The sequence below is a fragment of the Cyprinus carpio genome, chromosome A7 (genome assembly GCF_018340385.1).
Source record: "Cyprinus carpio isolate SPL01 chromosome A7, ASM1834038v1, whole genome shotgun sequence".
NCBI classification, from domain to species: domain Eukaryota; kingdom Metazoa; phylum Chordata; class Actinopteri; order Cypriniformes; family Cyprinidae; genus Cyprinus; species Cyprinus carpio.
This window is the reverse complement of record NC_056578.1, coordinates 26,271,724-26,279,350: the sequence shown is the minus strand read 5'-3', so window position 1 is coordinate 26,279,350 and position 7,627 is coordinate 26,271,724. Positions and strand designations below refer to the sequence as shown.

At 34.7% G+C, this 7,627-nt stretch overlaps 1 long non-coding RNA gene across 1 annotated transcript; it reads right to left on the bottom strand.

Annotated features, from left to right (window-relative positions):
• Positions 1-1,121: 1,121 nt before the first annotated feature.
• On the bottom strand, positions 1,122-2,388 carry LOC122145464. The gene is made up of 3 exons (XR_006160345.1): positions 2,275-2,388; positions 1,922-2,084; positions 1,122-1,214 (listed from the first exon to the last, which is right to left on the bottom strand). It is a non-coding gene; the product is annotated as an uncharacterized LOC122145464 (long non-coding RNA).
• Between the last annotated feature and the right edge of the window lie 5,239 nt (positions 2,389-7,627).

The following is a 7,627-nucleotide window of genomic DNA, read 5'->3' as shown; positions in this document are numbered from 1 at the left end:
CTTAAGTGCCAGCTGAGATTGGTCACTTGTTCACAGTGTAGCATTTCCTGTACTGTGAATGGCTCTTAAGGATGATTTATACTTCTGCGTCGGACCTACGCCATAGCCTTTATGCTGTAGGTTATGCGTCAGATTTCATTTATACTTCTGCGTTGTTGTACACGTCGACGTGCAGTATACATGCAAACCGCTAATCTGCAATGTCCATGGGCATGTTGCTGGTGTAACCCACAGTACCATGACAAAAGCCGAAAAAGAAGCGACTCATCGGAGAAGCATTATAGCCGTGATGGCGGCAAACAAATATCAAATCATTAAATCATTATTTAAAACTACAAAAAGGAGACAACAATGGAACAAGAGAAAATATGGCATTCTTTCAATCTCCACAAGGACTTGTACCATGGCAGATCAACATTGTTTGTCGCGGACAACTACTGATGTATAATGCTATGTAAATGATATAAATGATAAGACACTTGCTCTTTGCTTTGTTTTATTTTATATAAGAAGGTGTAACATTTAAATATATTAAAGTGCACATTATAAACACACCAAACTCAAGTTCATACAGAGGAAGGGGTTCTAGCAGACCAATCACAGCGCTTGCGGTCCATGTAGAATTGACACGCTGTTAGATTTTTGGAGAGGTGCACGTCAGGCTACGGCGTAGGGTGTACGTCTATATGTAGGCTACGGCGTAGGTCCAACACAGAAGTATAAATCAGCCTTTAGTGCACAATGTAGGTGATAGGGAATGATTCAGACAGTGTAAATAAGCTTTTGATTGGTGCAAATGAGATCTGGATTCACGTTGTTTCACACGAACCGTGGCAGCGCTCACAGTCTGATCCGGACTTTGGCTCCGGTCCAGAGATGTGATCGCACGAAGCGGATCATATGCACGAGTCGGCATATATTAAAAACTTTTACGACTACACAGCCTTAGCATGTTTATGATCACTATTTTGTTTTGCTAAGAGTATCATATTGATTCTAGGTGGTAATCTATTAGACTGTGCCTGTCAAAGAGGAAAACAGGAAGAAGAAAAAAAAAAAAAAAAAAAAAAAAAAAAAAACACCCCTGATTCTGGCATGGGTGCAAGTCTGAGAGGAACACATTAACCAAACCAATAGCTTAAAAAAACCTTATGAAGAGGCAAAAACATCTCACTCCAGCTTCTGATGGCTCTGGCCTGAGAGGACATTCGGGTCTGGAGAGAGAAAACATTTTCAAAATGTTAGTGACAAAATATAGCATATGGCAAGTGCTCATACACTCTGAAAACAGTTTTTAAATTCATCAGAAAATGAACATGTTGGTTAATGAAATATTTTTGGGTAGCAAATGAGGGTATTTGTTACAGTAGAGAAGGAACAACTGACAAAACACAATCTTAACAGAAATGCAGGACAAGACAAGACCAGACAGTTCAGCTGTGTATATTCATAAAATGGCTGCCACTCCTTTGGCATCTAAAAAACACAAACAGTGATTGTGATTCGTGACATTAATGTGTATGACCCCAGAGGATGACTCAACGTCTTCTGAAGCCAAACGATAGCTGTGAAAAAAAAAAAAAAAAAAAAAAATATATATATATATATATATATATATATATAACTATTAAACTGTAATTAATTTCTTGTGATGCAAGTCCTTTCAAGTGTCAATCCTTTAAAATAAGTTTTGGGTTATCAAGATAACAAGATAATCACAAAGATTACATCATTGCGAATGTTTAGCTGAAGCACCTTGTGCCTATGCGATCCGATGCAATTTTAGGTAATATAATACAGAAAGCTAAACATTTCCAAAGGGTTAACATACACTCTTACCAATGAATATGAATGTAGATTAGAGGTCATAAATCTCTCAGGAAGCTAGAATATGTGGTAGGGGGCAATTAAGTTTAGGTACCTAGACAAAATCCCATTTGAAATCGATGAGGTTCTTTAGGAGGGACACAACTTTGGGGATGACAGTAGCAGACTTGTTATTCACAGTCTTTCCAGTATTCTTCAAATCAACCTTGCCTCTGCCTGGCTTCGTGCCTTTTTCAGGGTTTATCCAGATGAATCGTCTAAGGGTATTAATAAATACACATGTATATTAATAGAAAAAAAAAAAAAAAAACTAAAAAGACAAAACTTACGTAGTCTACCTTTTTTTGGTTTAATTAATGGATTAAATATATACTTCCTGAAATTAGGGAGTAATAAAAGAAAAAAAAAACGCAATTTACAGGTTACAGTAGAAGGTGAATAAAATACCTTTGAATGAATTCCAATGTGCCACATGCCTCCTCTGGATACTGAAGGTTAAAGACGTAGTACATTGTGAACACTGTTGCTATTGTAGTCAGAAATCTTAGGTGCAGACCTCCCTGTAATGATATTTATTAATAATAATAATTATAATAATAAATTCTTCATTAGAATGTATCTTAAATAGTTCTCGTGAAGTCTTCTTTCCCAACTGTGCCCAAAATAATAGTTTACAAAATAAATTAATAAATAAAAACACAAATACATTTTCAATTGGAGATATGTATGAGCTATGAACAACATATGTAAACAAGACCCAGAGTCCAAATAGCATATAAATGCAGCATTACAGCAATCCACATGATTCCTGTTTATCAGTGAATGTTTTCTGAGGTGAAATCTACCATTACTGGCCAAATGTTCATAAGAAACAAATCCATCATTGAGATTTAACTATAAACTACTTCACTAAAAACTATTTACTGTTTTTTTTTTTTTTTTTTTTTTGTCAAAATACAAAATATTAATGGGACTGTGTTAAATTACCTGCATGCATAACTAAGTAAATTCCTCGAGGAAAACAAACTTTTTCTGCTCTTCTTACATTAAAATCCACAGAATAAACACTGGCCAAGCACTGCTTACATCACAGTTTGTATCAATGGATATTGCTGCTTCCATTTTAGTTTGTGATACGAATTCTTAGTAACAGGAAAATATTGATACCACCAATAATAGTCTTAATTTTGAAATGCTTTATATACAAACATAGAGCTTCACATCAGAAGACATTGCCTGATTGAGTGGAGATGTGTGGATTGTTGTAATGCTACCTTTTATCTCTTGTTTTCACTGTAAATGCGATGGCACCAGTTAATGCATCTGCAAAACCTGGATTTCCTTCTGAAAAAAAAAAAAAAAAACTGTGTTCTGATGACAAAATACAGTCATATACATCTTTGATGGTCTGAGGGTAAGTAAATTATTGGAACATTTTCAATGTTGAGTCGGTTTTCTTTAAAAAGTACTCCCTTTGCAACTGACCACCAGCATTAGTTGTGACAATGTTACTAACCACACAGAATAAGACGAGGGTTGGCAAGTAGATTTGGCATCTTCTCAACATTGCAGAAACCTAAAAGAGAACATAAAAATCTGAATTACACTCTAAGATAAAAATAAACAACAAACAAAATATTTAAATAAATCATCAGTCCACTTTTACTGTCATCAAATGTGTCAGAAGAAGCTTGATTTCCAGGTGTGCAACCTCAAGGCTGTCGGCCTGGGACAAGACATTCTTCATGATTTTATCTTTTGGTCTGCTTTTAAATGAACAAGAATGGCCTTAAGTCATACTTACCTAATATTAGTGTTGTTTACTGTCTCGGAAATACAAGTAGGCTACATAGAGTGAATAATTCCTGTACAGTATAAGATAAAAATAATAAAAAATTATTTTGGGTTATTACCTTATTAAACAAGCAAATAACTTGATGGAGAAGAATGTCTAGCATAATGGCTAACCCCTTGGGAACTGTCTGTCTGCAAAATGCGATTCAGCTGAAAAGCAGTCAAAAAACTGCCTCGCGTCTCAATAACAACCTCTTCGACTTTTTAAACAGGCCTCCTGTTAATACATGTAACGTTACTTACACCATCAACAATCAAACAAAAAATGTTTTTGGATTATGTTGTGTGGTGTAACTATAGCATTTAGGCTACATTTATGCTAAAATCTAAAATCATGAATCAAAAATAGATGTAGATTAAATGGTTTCTACAAAGAAAATCATGTTTATATCTAAGGGGCAGCTGTGGTCTAATGGTTAGAGAAATGGACTTGTAACCAGAAGGTTGCAGGTTCGAGTATCGGTGCTGGCAGGAGTTGTAGGTGGGTGAGTAGTAAATGAACAGTGCTCTCTTCCACCCTCAATACCCATGGCCAATGAGCAAGGCACTGAACCCCCTGTTGCTCCCCGACCTCTGCATCTGTACCTCCCCACTTCCCCTTATCATTGCACAACTTGACTTAACTTCCAACAGCTTAGTGTGTGCACTTGGATGGGTTAAATGCAGCACCAATTCTGAGTATGGGTTACCATACTTGGCAAATGTCACGACTTACACTAAGTAGTACCTTTGTAACCAAGCAAAGAATTCGCTATAATCATCGGAGGTCGGAGAAAACTATGTGTTCTTCTATATTAAAACATTTTGTATTTCAAAAAATGCAGCACATGATTTCACATTATAGTTGTTCACTGAGCATGTGTGTATGATGTTTATGCGGTAATCTGTGTGTGTGTATACAGTATGTATATATATATATATATATATATATATATATATATATATATATATATATATATATATATATATAAATGGCAAAATACCTTTAAAATGTGTGCAACCATGTCAGCATGTGCCTGTCTTAGTGGACATACATTTATCACTATCACAATGAAGCAGGAATGTTTTTATTTTTGCTGACAGAAACAGATTAGATTACCCTAAATTGACTGATGGTCTTGGCAGGCATTTCATTTGAGGGCTTGGGAATCATTGATAGGAAGTGTCGAGATTAGTTATCGCTTGTGATTTTACTTTATTAAAATGCATGTGTGATGAATGAACAGATTTCATGAGGTTAAAACTGATATAATGAGATTCCATTTCTTAAGAGACTAGACATACGTCATTATTGCAAAGACAGACATTAATTTGATTTAATTCAGAATGCTAAATTTATGTCTTGATGTGAAAATGTATATCTTCATTTAAAAGGTGTTTAAACTGGCATGCAAGAATATTAAAACATCATCAGCTTTTACTCTTACTGCTCTGTGTTTATTTTAATATTTTGTTCTGTTATACATTACTTTTTTTTTTCTTACCTAGAGCGTTTTTCTTGAGAAAGGAATTTTTTTTTTTTTTTTTTTTTTTTTTACAATTGTTCTTTAAAACATAAAAGTGAAACATTCTGTTAGAAGCATTGATAGGAATCAGAAGTAGTGCAGTATGAAGTCTTTGAACAAAATGAATAATTGCAGATGCTGGCTTGAACTGGAATTTCCATTTTGTTTACTTGCAAGGAAGATTGACGTCTTCATTTCAACACAATAATTTGTCTGATTTTTTTTCTATGCCTTTTTTTTTTCACAGTGTAATTTTAAACCTAAAAATTTTAATCAAGCTTATTCCACAAAAATCCACTTTGACCTCGTTAACACACACAGACACAAACACACAGCATGTATGTATAATGAGTTGAGTCACCGTTGAGATGCTCGGGCTCAGTGGGTAAATTTGCTCATTATATCATGCACAAATGAACTATTAACCTTCAAATCTGCCTCTGTTAACCATCAAGGTTAAATAACAATAACCATCACTGCAATACAACTCCTCTTCTTGGAAGACACAGCAGATGTATTATTAAGACTGTGTGATTCTGATGGGAAGGGTGAGACAAGGTGACGGTGATGTTTAAATGAGTATGTGCTCCACCAGCTTGTTTAGTGTTGCAAAAGAGCCCAGCCTTTATGTGAGCTATAAAATGCTCCTCCATCATGGCTCTGCTCCCTCTCTCGCTGAACGCTGCAGGTCAGACAACATCAAACAGCTGTGTATGAAGCATAGACTGACATTCTGGAAAACAGTATCGTCTCTCTTGAAACAATAGAATATACAAATCTCAGATTGTCTGACTGCAAAATGTGACTGACAGTAACACGCTATAATATCATGCTAGGATGTGTTTACTATCACAGCATAGAGTACTGCAGATATTTCATTGTTTATACTGGACTGTCAATGTCAACGTTGTTCTCAAACATGCAATGTCTGATAGACAGTGGGCAAATATAAACAGTAATGCAAGCTGACACAATGTATTCAGTAATTTTGACCAGTGAGAGTTTTTATTTTTATTATTATTATTTTTTTCAGGTGCTTCATAATGCCCTATTGAATCATGTTTCTGTCATGAAAAAAAAAAATAGAAAAATTGAAAAATTGTATTTGTGACATATTTTTCTCTGAATTATGAGTTTATCACAATTCAATTCACAATTCAGATTTCTTTCTCACAATTTTGAGGGAAAAAAAGTTTGAATTGTGAGGTATAAACTTTCTGCAAATAAAAAGTAAAAATTGCAAATATAAGATTTCTGACTTCCTCACAATTCTAAGTTTACATCTCACAATTTAGACTTCTTTTCCTCTGAATTCTGAGTAAGAAGGTAATCATGACTTTTTTATCTCACAATTCCGTTTTTTTTTTTTTTTTTTTTTGGAGACTTTTCTTTTCAGAATTGGGATTTTGTGTACAGTATTACAATTCTGCAATTACAGTACATCTCACAGTTATAAATTTAGATCAGAATTTCGAGGGGAAAAGTCTGAATTGTAAGATTAAAAGTCATAAATGCCTTTTTTGATTTCATAGAGGAAACAATTTTCCATATAATGGCAACTAACATGTTTTAAAAAGTAAAACAATGCATAAAGAAAATTGGTGGCAGAAAGGGTTCATGAAGATAATACTTTAATGGACTTCAGAATGTGCTGATACTGTAGAAAGAAGAAAGTACCACTTTTACTTGTTGGTGTAACTATCTGCTTTTACAAGATGAAGAAGATGAGCAAAAACAGAAGCCATTGCACTTTGTTCCATTAAAGCTAGAACATATAGTTAAATAATGGATGTTATTTTATGTCACTTAGTTAATTCTGCTGTGGATAAAAATGACAAAACAGGCTTAGAAGGTCATGTAATGCTGTGTATTCACAGGCTTCAATGGCTAGTGCCGCGGATTGCCCATCTGTAGTAAAGGGACATGACGTCCGGTGTGCATTGATTTTGAGAAGTAGCACTCAGTTCTCACAAAAATATCAGAAAATAGAAGCAATTCCCATGTGGATGGAAATATGTGGCCCCATTTTCATTAAATATTTAATTGCTTTACGCTTTGTGACAAAAAGCACTGGCAATTTGGGTGCCTATGTCATCAGGTTGCCTCCTCACGCACTTTGTGCGCAAGGACGTGATGGCTGTATCTTACGCTTCCTGATGCTCTTCAATCATGGTGAAAGAAAAAGTTTTCCAACTATAAAAAAGTCTTGTGCCCATAAAGTCATTTGTAATAGTGAAAGGAGGACACTTGAATATTTTATTAGATGCTGAAAGTTGCCGATAAATTCATTGTGGAAACAAAGTGGCTATGTAAACCATATCCATCCTGTTCTGAATAAGTCAGGAATTTATCTCTTTATCATCTTCAGCTGGAAACAAATCAGTTGCAATCTTTTCTTATTGCAATTGCTTTCTAAACATCAGAAATTTGCTATAAAGCTG